The sequence below is a fragment of the Pinus tabuliformis genome, chromosome 5_1 (genome assembly GCF_031772625.1).
Source record: "Pinus tabuliformis cultivar Carrire ecotype Pingquan chromosome 5_1, CPIR1, whole genome shotgun sequence".
NCBI classification, from domain to species: Eukaryota; Viridiplantae; Streptophyta; class Pinopsida; order Pinales; family Pinaceae; genus Pinus; species Pinus tabuliformis.
Window position 1 is genome coordinate 554,305,769 of NC_142305.1, and position 25,676 is coordinate 554,331,444.

Genomic DNA, 25,676 nt, shown 5'->3' on the forward strand with positions numbered 1-25,676 from the left:
CAGATGTTGCGCTCAGATGTTGCACGCAGGTGCTCTGTACAGGGACAAATATTCATATTTTGTCTTAAAATTTGAATTTTTGACTTCTAGTAATAGTTTTAAGCATGTAAATAGATGGAAAATTATCCTAGGAGTTATGTCTAGTGTTTATTGGTCAATTTTTCAAGTCAATGATGTATTAAATTAGGATTGGTTGTAAGAAAAACAATTCCTATATTTCAATCTATGCACTAGTTTATTAATGTATCGCGGTAAAAGCTGGTTTTCATCAGTGAATTCAACCACCTAGAGTAGGGGATCAAATCTTTGAGGATGTATAATGATATCAAATGTATTGGAAAGGTTCTATTGGTTGAGTTTAGAGAGAAGACTTTGGTTGTGCACTGTTATTTTGAATATTTTTGCGAGTGAATGAATGGAATAACAAGTGATTTGTAGGGATTCATGTGTCAGAATTTTGGTGGCTTGTGCTCCTTTGACTTGTGAGTTATCTTATGTGTTTTTCATCTCTTTAATGTACATCTTTCTTGCTTGGAAAAAACTAGATGATTGATTTGGAATTCGCCCTTAATGATGCTCTAATCAGTTTGCCAAGTTATAAATGCTTTCATATTTAGAACAACATTTTAGAATTCATCTAAAGTTTGATGCTCTAATGTGCTTGTCATTCATTTGTTTCTACCTTCACATTCCTAAACAATTTAATCTAAAACCACCACCAAAGTTGCCTACCTCGCCCCTGTGGAGAAATCCTCTATTTTCTCATCATCTCACTGGACAAAAAATAGACTTTGATCATGATTAAACTAAGTGAGAGAGCCCTCTCTAGGCCAGAAGGGCTAGATTCTGGTCCAAAAGAGGTTTGTGGTTACCTCTGCAATTTTCCTCCTCGGCCTAGGAAAACTATAGAGTGCTAACACAATGCATATAAAGGATTTTCATACATCTTGGGACTTCTTCAACCTTGCTAGGGTTTGATCAATGCATGTTAGGTCTTACTTTAGCAAGAGTTTTACCATGCACCAAGGGTTTTCAATTAGGGTTAGGGTTACAATACTCCTCTAATAATTAAGGTTATAGTTTTGCACTTAGGTTTTCTCATAGAGTTTTCTTCAACAATGCCCCTAGGGTTTTCCATCATATTGACATCAATGACAACTTTACCAACATACCTAGATGAGATGCTTTGTCTTGACAATCATCTGTAGACATTCTTCCTTGGAGGAGGTACAACCCTTTGTGCATTATCCTTGATTACTTTAACAATATTTTCAACCTTATTATGTTCTTTAATTCGATTTGGCCTTTTAAGGATTTTATTATCAAGCTTTATGTCAACCTTGCTTTGTGGGGGACTTGAATCTTCTGCCTTCATTGCATGGAGATTTACTTGCTTCTTTTGCCTTCATCTTCAACTAAGAAATTTCTCAGTCCTTTTCATCAATGACATGATCCTTCTTTTCAACGTCCTACAAATGTTCCTTCTGCCATTCCTTGAGCTTGTTTATTTCTATTAGAGATACATCAAGTTCATTTTTCTTTTGACCAACTTCTCCTACAAATTTTTCTCTTTCTTTTCAGCGTCTTGCACTTGAAGTCTTAGAAGGAAAACTTCTTCTTCGAGTACTAGATTTCACTTCCTTGCCTTCTTAATATCACATAGAGCAATAATCAATTATCCTTCCAAGTCTACTACTGCTTCTTCATCAAAATCTCAATCATCGTCATCATTTTCATCTTGACCTGCATGCTTCTTTGAGTACATATCATGGAACTTCTTCCAAAGACTTTTGGCTAATAAGCATTGATCAACTTTGGCTTTTACGGGGTCAGGTAGAGCATTAAGAATGAAATTCATGGATTTTGTATTATGCCCTCTAGATTCATCAGTAAATTTCTCTCTAGAAACAATAGAGTGCCATACATCATATCCTTGGGCTCCCAAATGGACTTTTATTCTGGATTCCCATATTTTATATTTGGCTTCATAAAACTCAGGAGTTGGTAGACCAACTTGATTCTCCTCAAATTTGGAGACTACTGTAGGATCGAAGACTTCCTTTGATCGTTTCGATGTGTGATTTTTTTACTTTCCCATATCTGCCTTCCAATTGTTAAGCTGCAACTGAAGGAACCTGCTCTGATACCAATTGTTGTAAACACTAAGAAGGGTGTGAATCAGTATTTCCTTTCAATTAGTTAAATTTAAATATTCAAAGCATTAAATTCACATTAGCATTAGATCAAACATAAATCAACATCACATCACATGAACAGTAAACAACAGTATTCAACAATGCATGACATCAAGACAGTACATAAGAGATTTTAGGTGGAAATCCTTTCGAGAGAAAAACCACAGAATGCTTCTTAATATAGGTCTTCAATAATTTACATCAATTAGGAATCTCCAACTTCCAAGATTTACAGCATCAACTAAAGGAGGATCCAACTTGAAGGATGCTCCAACACCCTTATTTACTAGTTCCAACTGGAAGGACGCTCCAATGCCATGATTTTCAGGCTCCAACCTGAAGGAAGCTCCAACTCATTGATTTACCAGCTCCGACTGGAAGGATGCACCAACATCCTATGCAGGCTCCAACCTGCCCTAGCACCACCCTACCGCCCTAAAGTATTCCCAGGCTCTGACCTAAAGGAGACTCTAATCTCCTACCTTACACCATCCTTCCACCCTTGAGATCGAAGATAAAAGAATACTAAATCTATTGCTCAGCCACTATTGTTTTTCCTTTTCTCAAAGGATATAATTTTGTTAATTCCATTGTACAACATCAATCTGTCAACTTACATCAACAATCTCCAAGCATATTCACAACATCCTGGAAGGAACACAAGACCTTTGCTCCTCATACATATCAAATTCTAGTAGCAATGTATAAAAATTTCACTGACTCACTAACACAACAGGAAACCCTAGCTCTTCAATTCAATATTAGCATCATTCTCTTTGTGGCCAACATAATAAACAACGCATACTTGAAGCAGTGTATCTCTGATCAATGAAACTCTATGCAAACCCTAGCCAGCTCTATCCAATAATATATCAAACGATAAGCCTTGTTATATGTCCATCAATAGTAGCTTCCATACATACAACCAAACCTTGACATAAATATCAATATATGCACGCTCTTGCCATCAACATCCAAACTCACTCTCTCTCTGCTCAACCAGAAACTAGCTCTACTTAACACAATACATGCTTACTACTCATAGCATCAACATTCTCTCATGAGCTCCATCCTCATATGTATTCAGCATCAGTGGCATGCATCAACATGGAAACCTCTCTTAACCACATGAAAGATTATCAACACAATCTACTTTCTATGTTCTCAAAAGAGATTACAGGGGTTATGATAAACATGGTAGTTATGCAAACCCTTTTTCTCTGTAGTACAACAAGTCCTATAAACATTAGTAACACCATTGCAGCAATATATAACAAAACACTTATTCATACAAACTATTAACACCAGTAATTACTTATGGGCAGCAATATATATTTGCTACTCAACAACACTCTCAAGATAACAATGTTGTAAGGGCATACTTTGTTCTCCATCCTACTCCACACCTATACAAGTACTATACTGCCATAGGATCGGGCCTATGCTTTCATAGGTCAGCTATTTCTTTTAGTCTGCCTAACATCTTTGGTGGATTCTTGAGTGGTGCAGGGGTGTTTCTTTTAGCTAAAATCTATAGCCAAATTGATGCAGGTAAGTTTTCTCTTGAACCGAGTGACTACAAAATTTGGAGATTTAGATCGATTCACTTTAGTTTGATACCTTCAATCTGCGGTACTTCCAGCAAGGCAACACAAGTTACTAAGTTGAAACAATAGCCCTACTGCTTATGTTCGACGTTAACAGCTTGCAATAAATGGTTTAGAGGTTTTCTTTCCTCTATTCTCCCAATCTAAGTTGTTGGTAAGAACCACAATTATGACCATCCAATTAGCCACGTTTTTCAATGACCTATGTCTGTCATATCACAGTCTTTTAATAATTGTATTAATCTCTTAGCACCTTTAAGCTTGTACACTCATGCACTACATCTTCAAGAATCAAAAAAGGTCCATCGCACATTACATTTGATGGTGTTTCAAGAGGCTTTGTTCCTACATACCTTACATAAGCATCTGAGCTCATTCTGGAGCTAGAAACAGAGATAGCGAAGGTAGCAGTTTCAATTTACCCAGAACAACCACCATAAGCAGGAGGAGAGCCAGCTAGGGCAAATCGCAATGAACTTGACTCAATCTTCATTAATATTTGAACGCTTCAATCTAGCCTCAACGTAAGAGAATGACTTCATACAAAGTGACAGAGGTATATTGTATGTTAATGACCATTATGGTGTAAATAGTAAAACACACAGGTCGAACAGTGCTCTACATTCTACGATCAAGAGGTTTTTGACTTCCATTCAAGAAGTAATATCAACACATACCGGCTGCAACCACACGATTAATTTTTCGTTCAAGTCTTGGTTCTCTTTGTGGAGTAACAACAATATCTCAACCCTTTTATAAATCGAAGACAAAACTTATTCTTTTCGCAGAGAAACCCCATATGACGTTAGGTACAGACACAGTTTTACATTTCCATGATCTATTGGTTGAGTTCAACATCAAGAGTCATTAGGTAAGGATTATAGAAGGTCGAAACCTCATCACATAATTGATCTCGGTACTGTAAACATGAAGAGGGGGCTGAAGGTTATCTAGAGACAAGGTACAAGTAGCCAAACGAAATATCTTCACGAACAGGTCACAGATCTTAGAAGATATGCCCCCAACGTGCTTCAAATTTGAACATAGATTAGCCAACAAATGAGGCCAAATGACCTCAAAAACTCTTAGAAGTTCTCAACCAATAGCCACAGCCAAAAACAAAGGTTAATAACCCAACCAGACCTCAAAGTTTGACCTCCTCTTGAAATTATTTATGATTGCACCGGGTCGAAATATCATAGAGACTAAGCACAAGTTAATGCCACCAGTTGAGGAGATGACGAACTTTATTTATACTAATAGAATAGCCTTCTAGCAATCGACTTGAAAATGAAGGAAGCTAACATGGAGGGAAAATAACTCTTGAATTTTGAATTCCAAAATTTTGTTTTTGGAGCCAAAAATTCCCACCAATTTTAGGTCCATATTAATTTAACTTAACTTTCGATAGATTACCTTTGAAGAATCTTCCTCCCTTTTTGACTTTGATCACAATAAGATAGGCTCATTTAATTGAATTTCCTTAGATAGTATAAAATTTGCTTTTAGCAACTCATTTAGGGCTTCTTGACCATCAAACGGGGCTTCAATTTCTACAAGGGCATATCTCCCGAACCATGAAGAGATTGAATGACGTGCCACATACAATTGGAATCAACATGACCAATATCACCCAATGAAGTTGATCTTGACCCCCAAAAGCTTGATTTTCGTTGTCATATTTGTCATCAAAGACGAGTCTTATAAACTTCTTGTTATTTGGAGCTTCTAATTGATGTAAACTAGACAAATATTAAGAACGTTCAAGGACTAACGTTGGCATCAATGGCAACACCATTCAACATCTAGCTGTAATTAGAAGTGTAAATCTCATTTTTGGAGCCCGTGATTAACTATAGGTCATTGTGCTTCAAATATAGTTGTAATTAAAACATTAAACCCCAGATCAAGGAACCATGTCTATCTTGTTTTAGAATGAGCAAATCCTTTGCTTGTCCATATAAACAAGGGAATTTTTGTCTTGAGGGGACACACTATTTTTATATTAGTTTGTAATACTTTTTACTCTACTCAATATATATTCCTATGTTCATGATTGTTTTCTATGTATGATCATCTTTTAAAAGCAAGTGGTGATTATGTAGCAAGTGCATAAGCCTAGCATTAGAGGGGTCCACTCGAGGTGAGATATTGTACATATTTTTGTATATGTTGTAGTTGAGTAATTTAATGTTTATTTGTTTTGGTAATTATTCATTATGTTTCTTATATATTATTTAAGTTGCAGAAATAAATTTGCTTGCCTACAAAGTTAAAAACATTAATGAAAAACAAGTTTAATATGTAGAAAAATAAGGGAATGGTATATGATTCCTAATAATTGCGGCCTAAAAAGAGCCATTAACTAAGAATAGAGTGTTAGATGTTTGGTTGTGAATGAATTACTTTTTGTTTTCAACTTCAATGGTTATTTCCGTAAAATAGATATTGCTTTCAAGTTACTTGCTTAAGAGTGGATGAATTTCTTTTTCAAAGAAATTGGAAATAAATATGCATATGATTTCTACCCACACTCACTAAATGTAGCTAAGCCATTCAGATGAAATCACACCATCAACTAAGAATGAAATTCTAACATTATGAGGTTCTTCCTTAAAATTGACCATCTTTCCTCGATGTTCCCAAATAATATATCATTTGCAGAGATTCATGTAAACATCTTTATTCTCTTCCATGCATGGTAGTCCATAACTTACATTGGGAAATGACGGAGAAGGTTGAGTTTCTTGCGGTCTAGGGTCTTCCTAACACGGTCAACTCGACAGTTTTCCTGTGCCATTCTCCCCAGCTCACTGTTTTACCTTTCTTGTTATTGATTCATGTCATCGTTTTCCTGAATCTCATAAGAGTCCGCAGGATTCTCCGTTGTTTGTTACAGTTGGGGTTGAAGTTGTATTACAGGTGGTTTGTTTGTTGGGTTTCATTTTTCTGACTTGGCAGTTATCTATTTCCCCTTCATGGGGGACGAAGAATTACTGGATTACGAGCATGACAAATCCAATTATCGGTCCATATGGGCCCAGCTGCCACTTCCTGGGCACAAGTTTCTTGGAGGGAAGGCACCTAGACCAGTTAAGGAGGCCAGGTCTAATTCTCTTGTAATTTAGAACCCCAGAATCTGAAGTTACCTCCACCTGACGGTAAGGTGACCATCTCAAATGTTTGTCTTCCAATCCGCTGGGGTTTCGTTTGGTGGGGAATGTCAGGTTGAAGCTGAAATTTTCCAAAGGGTTCTTTCCGACCCCATGGAACTCTATGCATTCTGCGCTTTATTCGCAATATAATGAACCCTAGGATTTAGGGTTTGGGCCTCAATTTACAGCGGCAAACCCCAGCGTATCTGAGCGTCATGGTTTTTGTGAGGGTCTCCTTTTTCCTTGAGGTTTCCCCATGCTTTTTCTCTCCCCGCACCTCCTCAGACTTGCTTACATCGAGCATCTTCTTGAGGGATTAGGTGGCTCCGGCAGAGGACGAGAGGTAATACAATGGTGAACCTGGCATGCAGCCTATTGGCAGGGAACAATAACAATGTCTAACGATGGACAAACCAGAAAGGAAAAGAGTGTAGTCTAAGCCAAAACGTCATTGTATTAAGCAGATTGAAGACGTGAAGATGTCTTTTCCCTAGAAGCGGACGTGGCTATCCAACAAGCGGAGGTCTTAAGTCGAAAATCGTTGGTGGGACGGATCTGTGAGAGAAAATTTGGTATGCGTTTTCTCGAAGCATTGGCGGAGTCTAAGCTGGGTCCATGTTAAAAAACCCTCTGACTATGAAAGTTTTAGCGAAAGGACGGGTGTACCTTATTTTCCAGGGAGAAGAGGATGCTAAACAAGTCTTGGGTAGGGTTTGGAAAATTGACTTGTTGCATGTTGTATTCAAACCATGGACACTTCTTTTCGATGCTAGGCATGAGTGGACTAACATTGTATCCTTTTGGGTTAGAATTCTGGCTCTCCATGCGCATTTATAACACGATCTCATCTTTTGTGACATTGGAAACCTTCTAGGGGTTAATATGGAGCACAATTCCTCTTATCTCGTCTATCCTTATCAGTGTTGATCTATGGGGTGGGCTTCCCGATTGACATGGGTTTTGAGGTTGTTCCGTTGGAATTGGATTATGGAGTTACTTTCTGATGCAAGAGGTGCCATAAACATGGGCACCTAGTGTGCTCCCTATGCATAAGAAGGTAAATATAAGAAAAATTTTGGCTCGGGTTCACTTTCAGGAGCCAATGGTTACAACGTCCAACTTGAATTATCATGGTCATGAAGATGTTGATCAAGTAGATCAACGGGTAGAAGCGTGCTAAGGTCGAATGCCCAGTGCCCAATTCAAATGGTTCCATGTTGTGAAGGTACCTTGTCAGTCCTCCCTTTCTATTTCAAACCCAATTTTAAATGAGGTTTGTTTTTCTTCTTCTTATATTTAGTCTTTAGTCTCCATGGCATCTAAGGGTACCTTTGTAGCCACATCTTGTAGACCTTCTCGAATTTCCTCTTCCTTACCTCCTCTGGCTATTTGTCCATGCCCAAATGCTCTAGGTGATTTGTCCACACCGTCATCTTTTTCTGCTTTTTCTTTATTTGATATCTAGGAATCCGATGTTATCCTATATAATCTCCAATCTCGATTAGTGGTTCCTCTGAGGGAGGAATCGTCTAGGACTTGGGTCAACTTTCCATATCCCCTGCAGATCGTCTAGGACTTTGGGTCAACTTTCCATATCCCCTGCAGAAGGTCGAAGTTGGGAAGAAAATATTTTATTTCCAAAGCCAATGAGAAAACTCGTCTAGACCTTGTTGTTAGTAAACAATTGTCTAGGGGTGGGGCGCGATTGACATGGGTCCTGAGGTTGTTCCGTTAGAATTGGATTATGGAGTTACTTTCTGATGCAAGAGGTGCCATAAACATAGGCACCTAACAAAAGATAGTGTGCCGCCCATGCATAAAAAGGCAAACATAACAAAAATTTTGGCTCTAGTTTGTGGCAACGAACAGCGGGTTCACCCTCAAGAGCCGGTGGTTACAGTGTCCAACTTGAATTATCATGGTCATGAAGATGTTGATCAAGTAGATCAACGGGTAGATGCGTGCTCATGGTCGAATGCCCAGTCCCCGATTCAAATGGCTCCATGTTGTGAAGGTACCTTGTCAGTCCCCCTTTCTATTTCAAACCCAATTTTAAATGAGGTTTGTTTTTCTTCTTCTTATATTTAGTCTTTAGTCTCCATGGCATCTAAGGGTACCTTTGTAGCCACATCTTGTAGACCTTCTAGAATTTCCTCTTCCTTACCTGCTCTGGCTATTTGTCCATGCCCAAACACTCTAGTTGATTTGTCCACACCGTCATACTTTTCTGCTTTTTCTTTATTTGATATCTAGAAATCCGATGTTATCCTATATAATCTCCACTCCCGATTAGTGGTTCCTCGGAAGGGAGGAATCGTCTAGGGCTTGGGTCAGCTTTCCATGTCCCCTGCGGAAGGTTGAAGCTGGGAAGAAAATATTTTATTTCCAAAGCCAATGAGAAAACCCGTGCAGACCTTGTTGTTGGTAAACATTTGTCTATCAAAGGGGCACTGAGCTAGCCCAGCTTTTAGGTATCACCTAAATGAAAATTGTGTCCTTCAATTGTCGGGTATAGCTTGTACCCTTAAAAAACAAGCTTTGAAAAGACTTGTTGAAGCAAATGAACCAGATATCATTTTTCTACAAGGAAACCCTTGGAAGCAGTATCCAAATTCAGTGTGTCTTCAAGCCATTCTGAAGGGCTGGAATTTTTCGGCATTGGCTACCCTCGGTCAATCGGGGAGACTAGTTGTGGATTGGAGATCTTGTCAAATTCATATTTTAAATATCTTGACTATGGAATCTGTTATGTGGGTGGAGGTCTCTTCTAAGGTTTTGGGACATGCTTTCACATTAATTAATACCTATAGCCCATCCCAAAACCGCAAATACTTTTGGGAAAATCTTCTCAATAAATCCCTCTTTAGATCAAATAATGTTATCATTGGTGGTGATCTCAATTTCTCTCTAGGTCCCTCAGAATCCTAGGGGTGATCTCAATTTCTCTCTAGGTCCCTCAGAATCCTAGGGCCCTCAGGCTAGACCGGATTCCTAAGCGAGCTCTTCTTGAAACATTAATTGTTGAAATAATTCAAACTGACCACACTTCCCTAGAATGGTGGATGAAGAGAACAGCAGAGCAATATTGGTGGAGGGGCTACAAGCGGTGTTGTACAGTTTTGAAAGAGATTAAAGTCCTGGACTGAACGATTGGGGTGTTGAAATTTTTCTAGAGCTTTATGATACTCTGGGTCTCAATCTTTTAGGTGTGATTGAAGAATCTAGAAAGGAGAGTAGAATCCATCCTACTTTTAACTCGATTTTCGTTGCTCTTATGCCTAAAGTGGACCCACTCTGCTCGGAATTTCACCCCATATAAGTGAACCCACACTGCTCGGAATTTCACCCCATTTCCCTCAGTAATGTTATGTATAAGATTATTGCCAAGATAATCCTATCTAGATTTATTTCCCTCGAGCAATTTGCTTTCTTGGAGGGAGGAAAATTCATGAAGCTATTGGTGTGGCCCAAGAAGATATCGAGAGTATAAAAACTCAAAAAAATGGAAGGGGCAATTATCAAAATTGATTTATCTAAAGATTACAACTGAGTAAACTTGTTTTATATCAGGCTCCTTTTTATCCATTTGGGATTCAGCGTAAATTTTATCAACTAGGATATGAGCTGCATTCAAACATCTCTTTTGCGGTCCTCATAAATGGTTCAGCGTCCCCTTTCTTCCAAGCTTAAAGAGGGTTGCGCCAAGGTTTCCCTCTATCTCCTTTACTTTTTTTACTGGTGGCTGCAGGCTTGAATCGGCTCCAGACAAATGCAAAGAGGCGTGCAGATTTTCATGGTTCTCTCATCGCAAGGTCTCTGGCTATTACTCATCTCCTATTCGTTGATGACATTCTAACATTCTAATTTTTTGCAACGGAGAAGCTAGGGAGATATTTGTGCTTGCAGAGATTCTTTCTCTCATTGGGCGGGTCACTGGGATGTCTATCAACACCCATAAATCTTTTATATCTCACCACAATCCATCAGACATGGAGATCTGTCACATTTCCCAGCTTCTCCCAATGGAGCAGGGCTCGAAATATTTGAGTTGTTAGCTGAAAACCAATTGCTATAGTAAGGCAGACTGGACTTGGCCCATTGCCAAGGTGGAGACACATTTAAACAGTTGGTGCCACAGAGGGCTTTCAAGGGCAGGACATCTGGTTCTTATAAAATCTGTGTTAGAAACCATCCCAGTATACTGGGCATATTTAGCTTAAAACCCCAAATCTGTTCTGGAAAAAATCAGGAAATTATGTTCAAACTTCCTATGGGCAGGAAAAAAAAAACCGGGGGGTGTTTCCATGGGTTAAATGGGATACTATTGCTTTGCCAAAATCCCTGGGCAGTTGGGGCTTAAAGAACTTATTCCACTTTTCAAAAGCATTGGTTGTCAAATGTGGATGGAGATTGATCTCTACGCACAGTTTATGGACGTTGATGGTCACCCACAAGTACATTGCTCCTAGTTCTCTAAAAAAACTGGATTAGAAGGTTGGACGAACCAAGATCAAATATATCTATTATTTGGAATAAAATTAATTCTTTGATATCATCGAAAGCGGTCTTGCCTGGCGGGCGGGTAGGGGTAACAGGGTTAGACTCTATCTTTATCCATGGCCCGGTAGTGGCATGAGGCACCTATTGCTCCCTCCTTTAACTATTATGCTCAAAGACAGGTTTTTGCAAACTTGCAAACACTGCAAATCTTGGACTTACAAGAATTTGGAAGCAAGGATGGCTTTCTGCCGAGGAGCTGGGTTTAAAGGGGAAGCACCGAGTTTCTTAGCAGGTGTATCTACAAGCGCTAATTGATGGCCACATTAGACTAACAAGCAAACTTGACCAACTTATTTGGAACATTCCCCCTTCTAGATTCCTACTCTCCAATGTTGGGTTTCATTTTCCTTCTGGCAGATAGAGTGGTTGTGAAGCAAAAATGGTGGTGAAGTATGGAAACCAAAATGCCCCCAAAATCAAAATTATTTATGTGGTGTCTTACGATGATGAAAGTTCCTACATGGGACATTCTCCAAAGAAGGTTCATGATTGGGCCAAGCTGGTGTTCGTTATGTAAAAATAATGGAGAAAGTGTTGTGCATTTGTTCATGGTATGTCCTTTCTTTATACATGTGTGGAATGTATGCAGATTTTCCCTAAGACACTATATTCTTTGGGAAGGGATGGATCTGGAGGCTTCTTGGCTATCATGGTGTGTCAACCCAGTTGTCGACCTTTCAAAGCCCTGCCCCTAATTGTATGTGTGGGGTATGGTTGGCCCAAAACAAGGCGATATTCCAGGATAAGATTTCAATCCATGTGCACATTACAGATGAGGTTCTGGCCATATTAAGTCAGTATCCTCAAGAAAAAGCTATTGTTTGCCCTATAGTAATAAATCTTGAATGCATTGACAATTCTAAGCCATGGGCTTACTTTGACGGTGCCTCTATCAAAAATGGAGGGTTGGTTAATTTTATTCTTTTCACCAAATCACAGTTTCAAAATCAAAATGGGTTTGGGACATGGGACAAATAATCAAGCAGAACTCTTAGATTGCAACAATTGCTTTTGTTCACACAAGAAAAGGGATGCACACAGATACACATTTTGGGAGACTCTATGCTAACTATATACTAGCTCAATAGTACTATTGGTTGCGGGGACATTTTCCTATTCCCTATTCTAGAAGAGATCAAGCAACTCATTGACACTTTCATTTCTTTTTCATGCATATATATTTAGAGGGAAAGGAACCATACAACAAGATGTATGTACAAAGAAAGTCTCCATGTTGAAAAGGATCTTTGGGTTTTAACTGAACAGGTCAACGGCCAGACGTATGAGTTCTTCCATCGACCATACAGGGATATAATCTAGACTCCGGCAACAAATTAAGTTTTTTCACACATGGAACTACAGTTCTCTATATACTATTTCTTTTGGTTATGCTCTCAAACACATATTTTTGTTATCAGTATTCTCATATTTATATACATGGACAAAATTGTTTTATTGTATACACATGGACAGATCTGATTTTTGTAAAATATAAACAACTTTCATTTGGTTATGCACTCAACACATGTTTTTGTTACCAGTATTCTCATGTTTATATACATGGACTAAATTGTTTTATTGTATACACATGGACAGATCTGATTTTTGTAAAATATAAACAACTTTCATCTATTTGCGGAGTAGCAATCCTTATGTTTGGGTTGGCTACGTTCATCGTTTTTTCTGCCAGTATTCTCACAGTTATACTTACGGACAGAACTATCTTTACTTGCATAGTCTTGGACAAAACGGATTTTTTTTTTTTTGGTCTAATACCAACAATTTCCACCTACTTTTGGTGGAGTAAACTTTTATGCTTGGTTTTAATGATGTCAAAATGTATAATCATTTTTTGCCAGTCTTTGCCCCAAGTGAGCTCCTTATTTAAATGTTGTTATTGTTGGAAATTTATATGAACACTCATGAAGTATATATATGTAAAATGTAAATTCAATCACTTTAATATAAATGAAATTATAGGTCTTTTTCTAAAAAACAAATAAACAAAATAATAAAAAATAAAAATAAAAATAATCCATGACATATGTTATGTTTTTTTTCCTAAACAATAATAGAAAACATAGAATTATGGTAATATGACAGAACTTTGTTGGTCACTTTATTTGTTGCTTCATCAAATTGATATCTACTACTTCTATGTGAAGGGAATTCCAAATCCATTGCATGTTGTCCATAATATATAATATGATCATAATTTAAGATATGCATTAATGGCTCACTATTCCATCCATGTATGTTTCATCACAAACAATTATTTTTGATATGTTTAAGTATTTGATGTTGGTAGGAGAAATCCACTTAACCATCTCAATATTAAAAAGAAAATTATAATGAATATTTGTCAATGTTGTGTCATTTATACAATTAACATTAAAAATAGGGAAAAATTATACAAGTTTTCTTTAGTGAGATTTTTTGGACACTTTTCCGATGGATTTTTCCAGTCTAATTTCTCTAAAATCCTACAGGAATTTATTGAAATCACAAGCTTGATGGGTAACCCTTGCACAATCGAAGTGCCCTAGGGTTTTTCAGTGTGCTGAATTCATATGTGCAGTGAAAAAGCCAATTTAAAAAACACAAATCAAGATTTCACCTCAATTTTTTTCGTCGGATTCCAACACCAAGTCGTACTAAAGACAACTCCAAAATTATATTGCGTGCCTTAGGATTTTTATGAGACGAGGGTTTAACAAATCATTTAATACCTTCAAGTTCACCAACAACAAAGTAACAGAGAGAAGATTTGTCCCTAGGCCTTCATATAAGGGTTTTCATGCCTTATCAATAAAAGTTTCATCATGAACATCATCAAAAATATCATCCATTGAGCAAAATTGTTGTGGATCAATATATTTTCCTCATCATTCTCATTTATATTAGCATCATTTTATCCAAAGGATGAACTTTATCTACATCTAGTCTATCTCCACTTGCTTGTTCACCAATATTTATGCTACAATTTGGTACATATCGTCAAGTGCTTGTTGTTGTGTTTTCATGTCACACGTCAAATAGAGTGATTATGAAACAAGCAGCTTTTAGTCAATTTTTAATGTTGCAAATCTTCTTCATGTAATGTCAACAAAGATGGTTTCTCTTTTGACTAAAGAGAAGAAAAGAAAAAACACCAAAAAGAAAGAAATTGATCACATTCATCTTCTCATTGATTTACATAATAAAAAACGATGTCATATGCCAAAGATATTGTTGTTTTCCCCTCATATCTCCATTACTTCATTTATAATCATTATTTCCATTATTCATGTCATTTATCTACTTTCCATTTTCCTAATTAAGTGTTATTTTCGTGCAAAATTACCTGATCTCCTCTTCCCTTTTTACTTAGACATTTTCCAAGTGTGTGAAACATTACCCCACTTAATATTCTTCTTCCCTCTTTACCTAGTCATTTTCCAAGTACGTGGAACATTACCCCATTTCATATTCCTCTGCATGTGAACATTACACCACTTCATATTCCTCTGCACATATTTTACTTTGCATCGACTTATTTTCCAAATTCTTGCACTTCACTTTCGCATTATTAATATTTCTCATATCATTTGTATCACCCCATTTCATATTCCTCTGCATGTGAACATTACACCACTTCATATTCCTCTGCACATATTTTACTTTGCATCGACTTATTTTCCAAATTCTTGCACTTCACTTTCGCATTATTAATATTTCTCATATCATTTGTATCCTACGTTTTTCTGGCATATCTCTTTATGACACAACTACTTTGCATTATTAATATTTCTCATATCGTTTTTATCCTAAGTTCTTTTTCCATATGTCAAGGCAACACTTGGAATATCCTTACGACACGACATATCTCGAGGCGACACTTGGAAGTTATTAGTTAGACACAAATGACTATGCAATGACTTAACACAATGATTGGGCTACAATAACCAAAAACTACATTATGCACATGTTATGCAAGGTTCCATATTTCTTTCTACTTCATATACAAATAATATGAGTCCATTTTTTTATAAATTGTTATAAATGTCCTCCCATAATGCATGTGGGATGAGTAGGGCATATTTATAAATCAAAATAACCAAATTCATGTGGAGTAGATCAATAATTGTTGACCCATGAACTTACCGACGCCATAACTTGAGTTCTCGACGTCGAGTTCGGGGTAACAAGAGCTTGTTGGAAAGCTACAAGCATGAAAAACATATTGGGAATTGTTTCTAGGGCTTAATTTATAGATATCATCCCAAACAATTAAAAGAATAGTTGTGACCAATTTTAGACCTATCATCAAATTATTTTTTGAAAATGATTTACAGAAAATGAAATCTATAATATATGAAGCAGGACCCATCTTGGAGGACAAATTTCTAGTTTCATATTTTCAAAATTGATCTTCATTTAGTTAATACAAAGAGTAAAAACCTAATCATCAAGTAGCTATAAAGATGAAGAGAATATTATAAAGGGAATAATTAAATTCGAAAAAGAAGTTATGAATAATATATATATATATATATATAGATATAATGATTAATTAATTAGTGATTAGTATAGAAGAGGCATATTTGTAAGGTCATGATCGTTTATGAAGGGGCGCCTGCCTAAGTATATAAGTTGGCCCTCATTTGTAACATTCATCATATCATCATCTCATATCTTATGTACTTCTCTATATAAATATCATTGTCCTATCATGGGTATTTACATATATCAAATCTTCTAAGTATTCTATTGTGTATACGAACTTTGTTTGTAACATTAGTATCAAACGATGTTTGATTATCTTGCTGCTCAACTGTTGCATAAAGTCAATCTGATTTGGGCTTTGGCCATCAAACTTGTCGTCAACTTTGTTGTCTTTGTGATTCAAGCCTTTCACCACACAAGATTTTGGAGGTTCTTCAATTTTGTTGTGGACCAGAAAAAATAAAAAATTATTATAAAATAAAAGATTAAACAAAAGTACGGGAAGAAACCAATTATAAAAAGAAAATAACAAAAAATAAATAAAAACAAAAAAAGGTTGTAGCCCCTCTTGACGAGCCACGGCCACACTGCCACTATAGTCACTCCAGTCAAACCTTCCAGTTGTCGACTTACACACTGCTGCAATTACCGGCACACGCTGCCACAGTCTGCCCAGGGCGTCCCTGTTTGTTACCATCTGACTCCCAACCATCGCCTCTTGCGCCTCTGTCATACTCGCCAGCACAGACAACAACCAGCCACTCTAGCCACCACCGCACTAGTCTGTGACAATCACCATAGCAAGTTTTACCATCCTATCCACAAGATATTTAACACCATGACTCATCAATCAACCAAGATCGTGCGAGGTTGAACAAACATAACTTGCCACTTCTAAGCATACTCATGGGGAGAATACCAAATAAAAAGTTACAAGACTATGTGTTGTCATTATTACATCAATTTAACATTGCTCGTCATTGTATCCACTTAATCCAAGGAAAAGACTTATGTGGAAAATAATAATGAAATGATATTTTAAGGTCCACGAGACCAAAAATAGTCTATGAGACCATTAATTTCTTGTTTTTCGCTTTTTGCAATTCAATCATTTTCCAATTCAAATTGATGACGAGTTGGCCCAAGCTTCCAACAATCGCCTCGCTAAAAAGACAATGCCAAGGAATTGATGCTAACATGTTCTCATAACTTTTTCTGATGTCTTTGAATGCATCACATTCCAAACTGAAATGTTTTTCCGATTCCATAGCCCCAGACGTGCAAAATGTACACACTCGTTCTTCCCAAGCTTCTTTAGGCCTTTTCCACTGTCCTGTTTCACACCGAAGTTGATGTGAGTTGGTCCTTAATTGAGCAATAAAAACCTTTGCCCTCCACAAAATGTTAGCTCCAATGAACTCTTTTTGTTGTAGATCACACGTAGGGTTGAATTCTTCAATGTAATATTTCTTCTTTCTATCCAACTCTTTTCTCCATACCTTTTTACTAAACTTTTCCATAAAAAAATCCTTTAGCTCCTTGTTATTTGTGCGACAAGCATTGAGGTAGATATCCCATTTTTGCATCCATGTGTAATTTTGTTTCATCCAAGTTTTCTTTCTTTCACTCATGCCTTCATTGAAAATAACATTAGGCCATCTACCTACTCTCATTTGCTCAATTATTTTTAGATATCTTATGAGCCGCACTATAGCAATTGCTTCAATGGGAGTTGCTCTTGTTTCACTCAACATTATCTCATAAGGTGCTGAACTTTTTATTTTGAACTTACTCATGATCAAGTGTTTTTGGATTTTCTCATTTTGTTTCCATTTTGAGATGGGAGTGCTGCTAGCCCACAATTCACACTCGTATGGCATCACTGGACAAACTAGGAGTCCAAAAATCACTTTAATCATTTTCCAATCCCATAAACCTGCCTCTCTACATCTGTTTTGAAGAGCATATAATGCTTTCCACCCTCCTAAAATTATCTTCTTTCTGCAGTCCTCCCAATTGAGTTTGTTATTGAAATCAATCCCAAGGTACTTGTACTCATTTACTTCTTCAAGAATGTTGTCTTCAAAGAAGAAAGCATGTTGGCTCTGCTTCTTTTTATTATTTTGGTCTTGCTAATATTGACTTGCATGCCCACTACTCTACAAAAATGCTCAAGGGCATATAAGTGCATTTGCAATTCATGGGTTGATTTAAATATTAATACAATATCATCAGCATATAGAATAAGCTTTATCACAAACTCCCCCAACCAAACACCATCTCCACCTTGCAAATTTAGCCACTCTTCCAATTTATCAATATATAGACCAAAGAGAGTAGGGGATAGAGAGCAACCTTGCTTGACTCCAATGTCACTTCTAAAGCTTTCTGAAATACCTGTTGAGGTTCTAATTTTGACTTTCACTTCTTCATAAAGTCTATGGACAACGGCTCTATATTGCACAAGAATTTCAAGTTCTTCCATTCTACGCCACAACTTATCCCTAGGGAGTGTGTCAAATGCTTTTTTGAAGTCAACAAAATACTTCTTCTTTGTCCTCCCAAACCTTTTCAACAATGTGTCTCAACGTGATTACATGATCCGCTGTAGGTTTCAGCCTAAAACCAGCTTGTCCTCTTGCCCTCTTTTCTTTTACTTCTGCCCACTTACTAATTTTGTCTTCTACCATGTTGCCGAAAAGCTTTGCAAACAAAGGATTGATCATAATTGTTCTATAGTTGGATGGATTATTAATGTCTCCACTTTTAAAAAGGGGTATCGCTAGGCTAATTGTCCAGTCTCTTGGGAATCCTTGCTGAATGATGTTGTTGAATATTTCCATGATGTGCGGTGCAAGAGCATTCATTCCCCATTTTAGATACTCTGCTTGAAGTTCAACCAAGCCCTTTGTCTTTCCTGTTTTCAACTTCTTAATACATTCTCCACCTCCTGTAACGTAAAGAGTTTTGAATTTGTGTTGATTCTAGGGGGGCTCTACCTCAGATTCTTTCTCATAGAGTTGCCTTGCATATTCAAACCATTGATTGGCTATAATATTATTTTCAATTTGCTTTTTCCTTGGTTGCAGTTCTTGCCAGAAAAGCTTTGGATTGTTCTTGCTTAAATATATGAACTCTTATCTCCTTGTTTGCATAAACTCATCATTTTTCCTTTTTAGTATCTGCTTATATAATTTTACATTCATTTTCTCTTTTCCTACCTTTTTCAAGGTTCTCCTTGCCATTTTTAGTTTCTCATCAAACCAAGCATTTACAGGGAAACAATTTGATTCTGATTTCCTACTTTTTTCTTTTTTGCACTTATCAAGTGCACTTTGAATTATATTTGTTAACTCATGACTATTAAGCTTTTGAAACCAGTTTTCTCCTTCTGAATTAATCTCTCTAACATTGTCTTGAAGATAGTACAATTTTCTTGTGTTAAAAGAATTTTGCATCTTGATAATGATTGTCGAGAGCATTGAGTTTTCCTCTTATGTTGTCTTTCTTCTAACCATGATAACCTTATATAAATTGGATTATGGTCTGATTTTCAGTCTCAAATATGCTCTCCAATACTAACTCCGTCTATCTTTTCTATCAAACTTTGTGAACACATCACATAGTCAACAACACTTGCTCTATTGTATGTGTTGCAAGTGAAGTTCTCAGACTTTTTCCACCTATCTAGACCATTACAAATAATTAAGTTAAAAGCCCCACACAGTGTAAACAACTCCTCTCCAAAATGATTGTTAACTTTGTCATCCTCTGAACAGCTCACTAATAATAATGCTAAAAAAGTCAAGACATAAAGTAGAGTCATCTACTACAATTATCATTCATAGTTTGAAAGCCAATCATATCACAGTTCGTACATAAATTAATTTTCTTTTATGCGTCAATTCAATTTTCAAATGAAAGAGCAAAGGTCCGTGCATATAAATTAATTTCCTTTTACGCGTTAATTCAATCCTCAAGTGCAAGATCAAAGATCACCATTCTAGAATATAAGTCGTGACTTTTTTATGAGACAAATAAAGGCGGCAAACTTATATTATAAAATATAAGTGAATTTTAAAAAGTTCACAAAAATAGTTTCATAAACCACTTTATACGCTTAACAAATATTAAATTATAAAGGTCAAATAATTCAAACTACAGAGCTCTTTAACATTAATCCTATTTCATCGATTGCCAAGAGCCCTTTGTCAATATGAATTCTAGCGTGGGCATTGTGGCTCACATTTTGCCAAAACTCAGCATGTGTTATCTATGCTTCTCAATTTAACAATAACCTTTGCCTACATTAATGGCAAAAGTATGAGCATTTTCAGTTCAGGAATAGTAGTTTTTTTTTAAATTGTTTTTTTCCAACGAAAGAAATCGTGCCTGGAGCAGCTCTCAAATATACATGGTCTTGCTTAGGATTGGACCACGAAACCTGTGGAGACCAAACCTCCCCACCTAACCATTGAACCACATACTTGGGACTAGAAATTATGCCACAAGATGAGAGATGATAACCACATTTGCTCTTTCTTCAATAATCAGAAACATCTGCATTCTCGAAAATTTACCTCTCCCATCCAAACATTGGTCCTATTCAATATTGCTCTTGCAAAATCTCAAATACCAATTCATTCTTCCCTTCGTATGACAAACAGAGATGGAATAGCAGGCAGACTTGCTCTTGCAAAATCTCAAATACCAATTTATTCTTCCCCTAGTATGACAAACAGAGATGGAATAGTAGGCAGACTTGTAGCTGTGAATGAAATCCACTAATTTGCTCCAGAACTTGTGCACGCAGAACTTAAATCATCGACAAACAAATATTCCTCCAACATATCCCCGGCATTTTAAGATTATATCATATCTAATGCAATCTATTTTTCTGGTGCTTCAAAACACAAAGTAGGTTGATCAAAATGGGCCCTGGCACAAGGAAGCAACCGCAACACTCTACCAAGGAATAAACTCAAACTTGACAGGCATGTCCATTATGTTCTAATCATAAACAGGGCTCTCTATTTTAGATTGAACCATATGTTATACTATTAATTTCATTAGTTCCCCTCAGGAGAATACCAGCAATAAGTTATAACCAAATTCAAATAGTCTAAAGTAGCCCATGTAAGTCTGGTGGCAACCAGCAAGTTGATTGGACGTGTATTAATACTGAGAATTGGTTTCAAAATCCATCGAGTGCAAATGAGGTCGGGTACAAGTCCTAGGTGATTTTTACAATATAGATACATCCCTCATCGCATGGCACCATAGCTTTCTCTGCATCATCAAAAACTGCAAGTACATCATCCAGGTTGACGTTCTCATCTTCATAAAGTTTTACGGGCATATAATTCTTCTTAAACTATTCATTTGCCCGGATTTCTCTGATTTTTATGCGTGTCTGGGAATCTGGACCAAGAATTCTAGATATTAAGGACTGACCATCAGCATAGAACTAGTTTGGGCGAGCAAAATCTGCTGCGTTGATCTCTCTATATAGACTCGTAAGATCAGCCTCATCAAATGGAAGATATCCTGCCATTAACACATAAAGTATTACTCCACGTGATATGACTGAAAGGAACTTGATGTTGTCTCTCGAGGACTTGCCATTAAACCTACTTTTGAATCAACGATATTTATCTTCAATTCCCCAGCATGAATGGCATGGCCTTTGGAATTGATAAGGACAGAGACTGGGAATAGTTCCCCGACAAATCCAGGCCCCAATGCACTTAACACAACATCAACCAAAGTTAACGGGTCCTCTACTTGGATAACCGTCCAAATAAAGCAAGACTGGCATCCCTCATTGGCAGTGTTTCCAGTCTATCTTCAAACTTCAAGAGTGGCAGGTCCTCCCTAGATGATGGACTTTCGGCTCTGCAACAGATGGTTGAGTGTTGTCCTTTTCGTGCAATACTAACACGCATTCCAATATATCACTAAGACCTGCATTGCCGTTATATGATAAGCTCTTCCATTTGTTTGGTTTCAGCTCCAGATCTTGAATTGTTTCAATCCTGAGACTTCTAGTTTCGGGAATATTTACTGAGGCTCATCTCTTTACCCTTGTAACAAGGAAATTATAAGGCAACTGATTGGATTGAGTTTCCAGCTCATCAATTTCCATGGGTAGTGGTAAATGAGCTAGTAATGACATTCTGAAGGATGTCATTACCCCATGTTTCGCAACTTTGTCATGAAACGAAACATAAGCCAAAAGAACTGTTCTGAAAGGATTGACATGATCAATTTCTATAAATATCAGCCCAGACTGGTATATCAGATGTTGTTCCTTGCAAAATTCCAATCACTTCTTTGTATATCTTAGCTCTTTGGAAGTACAAAAATGGACCAGCGGGTGCATCTTCATTTTGAAAGGCGATAGCTTCCAACTCTAAATCTGATAATATTGGCAAGGCTGCCATCTCAGGAGAATACTCTATGTATTCTTTCAGCAAAGACATTGCACACTCTTTCAGGTAGCCCAAACATACCCAGAGTAAAGTTAGCCAGGCTTCTTGCCTGTACAATCCCCCCACATTATCACAGAGCCTCTTTGCATTTACATACTCCCTAGTAGCAAAATATTCTTGACCCATCTCACTACCGATACAGTAAACCATTCTACCTGATTTAGCCAGTTTATATTGCTCATAACCTTTCATAAGTAGGTCAATCACGCCGTGATAATGTTGAAACATTTTTTTTCATCTACAATGAAATGACCCAAATACTCCGCTTGACAAGGACTTCTCATGCTGCCCTCCTCAAGTAATTGTGGATATTGCCCCACATAAAGAGGTACACCTAGTCCCTCAGATGAACTTCGAAATATGTCCACTGCTTTATTTTCAAAAGTTTTGAAATATGTCCACTGCTTCATTTTCAGAAGCTTCAGACAGGTCTAAAGCAAACTTGAAGCTGTTTCTCCTCTTTCTTATATAATGTGCTCCTAACTGGTAGTAGTATGCCGGTTGTTGTTCCAACTCAGTGACAACTGTTCCAGGCATCCCTGATGTAGGAGGTTGAAGTACGGAAGTTCCGAGAGAACTTGCCTGAAGTAACTCTGCAAATACAGTATATTGTCAACTAACCCATTCCCAGTGAAGAAATGCAGTCTTGTGTAGCCCTATCAATTGCATGTACCACACCATATCCTGCCTAAACCATTTTATTGTTTCTACTCCTTTTCCACCATGCATCAATAATGTTGAAACGTTGTAGTTGTTCTGCAACAACTTTGATCTCAACTGAACGTTGGATTGGCAGAAACTCAGCTAGAATATTAATTATCTGGACATCACAACCAGCAGTTAAAACGTTCATAATCTAGTTGGGATAAGAGGAATCACATGAATGATGATACTATTATGGAGATGAAAAAGGCTTATAGAAATCACTGATCTATATAAAAGACAATAATAGAAAATATTTCATTTCCCTATTTTCATGGCTGAGCTACATTCATGAAAATATATCCATCCACATGGAAATGAAAGGAGTAGACTAGACCTTTGCCACAAGGAAACCACTAAAGATAAAACTTGTGTAAATCAATATTCACCACATAGTTGTCGATATATATATAACTATAATGAATGACGGTGTATAAATATTAAAAAGGTAAACACCCTAAGGTCCTTGTCTGACAAAGCATCAAGATATGACCTCCAATGCATAAGTACCCTCAGGAGTCGAGAAATACTCGAGGTCCTTATGAGGCAGCGGCTAACCAGCCTGCCATAGGGCATTAAATGCCCGGGGAGATGCAGGCTGGATAACCCACTAACACGCGAATTTGGAAACTGGGCATTTAATGCCGTATGGCAGGCTGGTTAGCCGCTGCCGTCCTTATGAGGCAGAACATCACTCACAGGAAGAGGGAGAAAAGAAGATTAAGTGGAAATTCACAGGAAGAGGGAGAAAAGAAGATTAAGTGGAAATTTGTAATATACTAACAGAACGAAGCCCAAGGATGAATAGCAGACTATGACCTCAAGGATATTACAAACCACTGCAATTATGGCAGTCCAGGAAACCACATCTCTCTTACGCATTTTGTCAAACTTGGTGAGCATTCTGAATATCCCCACATTTTCCATACATGTTAATGAGAGCATTTCCTACCAGAAGATCTGATTCAAACCCACATCTCACAACATCATCATGGATCGCTTTGCTTTGTTCCAAGGTCATGTCCAATCGTTCTGAAAACACCTTAAGGACGTTAACAAATATGGCCTTATCAGGCTGCACTTCTTCTGCCTGCATCTGGTGATAAAGGTTAAGGGCTTCCTTGCCCTGCCCATGTCTGGCATAAACCCCAATCATAACACTAAACAAGAACGTATTTCATTTTGCCATTTCATGTCCAAACGTTCTGAAAACACCTTAAGGACGTTAACAAATATGGCCTTATCAGGCTGCACTCCTTCCGCCTGCATCTGGTGATAAAGGTTGAGAGCTTCCTTGCCCTGCCAATGTCTGGCATAAAACCTAATCATAGCACTAAACAAGAACGTATTTCATTTTGGCATTTTGTCAAACACATCGCGTGCATTATCTAAACTTCAACAAATTATATACATGCTCACTAGTTTGGTACCTAAGATGACGGAAAGGCTAACTCTGCTCTTTCGCATGTAGGTGTGGACTTGCTTACCTTCTTTGAGACCTTTCATGTCTGTGTAGATATTCAACCGAGAAGCGTCGGTGTTGGCATCCGCTTTAAGACCTTTCCAGTCCAGAACCTGCAGGATGTCAATTGCCTCCTTCGTCCGACTTTCTCTAGACATTGTTGTCACGGCATCAGAAGCTTTGTGATTTGTCGTGGGTTTCTGTGAGGGGTATACTTCTTCCATGGGTTACCCCATGTCTGGCGTTATTGATGGGAAATTCAAGAATGCTTATCTTATCACTTCAATAGTTGGTTCGGAGAAATTAAGAGGGGTTTTGTATGAGATACCAACAAGTTTTTCTGGAGAACAGTTTTTTGCAAACACCTAGTTGCATGAACAATTCTGATAATGGTGATACAACTTCCAGGATTCATCCTCGTTGACGTCATAGGAAGACGGATGAAATGAAAAAGAGAGATCCTTACCATCCTAATCCAGGTAGGACTGGGGTTACAATTTTTTCCTTTGCTGAGCAAGATACAAATTGACGGCATTGCATCCGGGAAAGGATAGGGAGATCAGCAAAATTATTGGAGACTCGTGGAATAAACTGACTGATGAAGCAAAAACCATTTACCAGCAGCTTGGATTGAAGAATAAGGAAAGGTACAATAGTGAAATGGAATAAAAAAAGTGCATTCCCAGGACAAAGGAATACTAGTTTCTAGAAATGAAGGGCTCAAAAATCATATCAAAATGCGGTTTCAAAACCGAGAAGTGCCACTTACAACAAATCAAGGTTCAAATCAAGCAGTGGGTAATAATTTTGACTTGTTAAAGAACGAGCCTCGCTAAATCTTTCCTTACCCCAACTTTTCATGAAATTTAGGGATGCAAATTCTTCTTTATTCATGACAATACAAACTCTTCAAAACATCAAGGATTGTTGAAAAGGAGCTTTGGCAAATAGATTGCTCATCCATAACTACATTCTTAAAGGCATTCCAAAAAAATTGCATCTATGCTCTATCTATGGCC

The 25,676-nt window shown here is 37.4% G+C and overlaps 2 long non-coding RNA genes and 2 pseudogenes across 2 annotated transcripts; 2 read left to right on the forward strand and 2 right to left on the reverse strand.

The window, feature by feature from the left end:
* The first annotated feature begins 6,502 nt into the window (after positions 1–6,502).
* Positions 6,503–12,304, forward strand: LOC149166008 (uncharacterized). Its single transcript, XR_016260803.1, has 2 exons — positions 6,503–9,868; positions 9,909–12,304. It is a non-coding gene; the product is annotated as an uncharacterized LOC149166008 (long non-coding RNA).
* An 8,122-nt stretch (positions 12,305–20,426) lies between these two features.
* On the reverse strand, positions 20,427–23,346 carry LOC149166009 (uncharacterized; annotated as a pseudogene).
* A 717-nt stretch (positions 23,347–24,063) lies between these two features.
* Positions 24,064–24,881, reverse strand: LOC149166010 (uncharacterized). Its single transcript, XR_016260804.1, has 2 exons — positions 24,683–24,881; positions 24,064–24,528 (listed from the first exon to the last, which is right to left on the reverse strand). It is a non-coding gene; the product is annotated as an uncharacterized LOC149166010 (long non-coding RNA).
* A 10-nt stretch (positions 24,882–24,891) lies between these two features.
* LOC149166011 (high mobility group B protein 15 pseudogene) lies at positions 24,892–25,428 on the forward strand (annotated as a pseudogene).
* Positions 25,429–25,676: the final 248 nt, after the last annotated feature.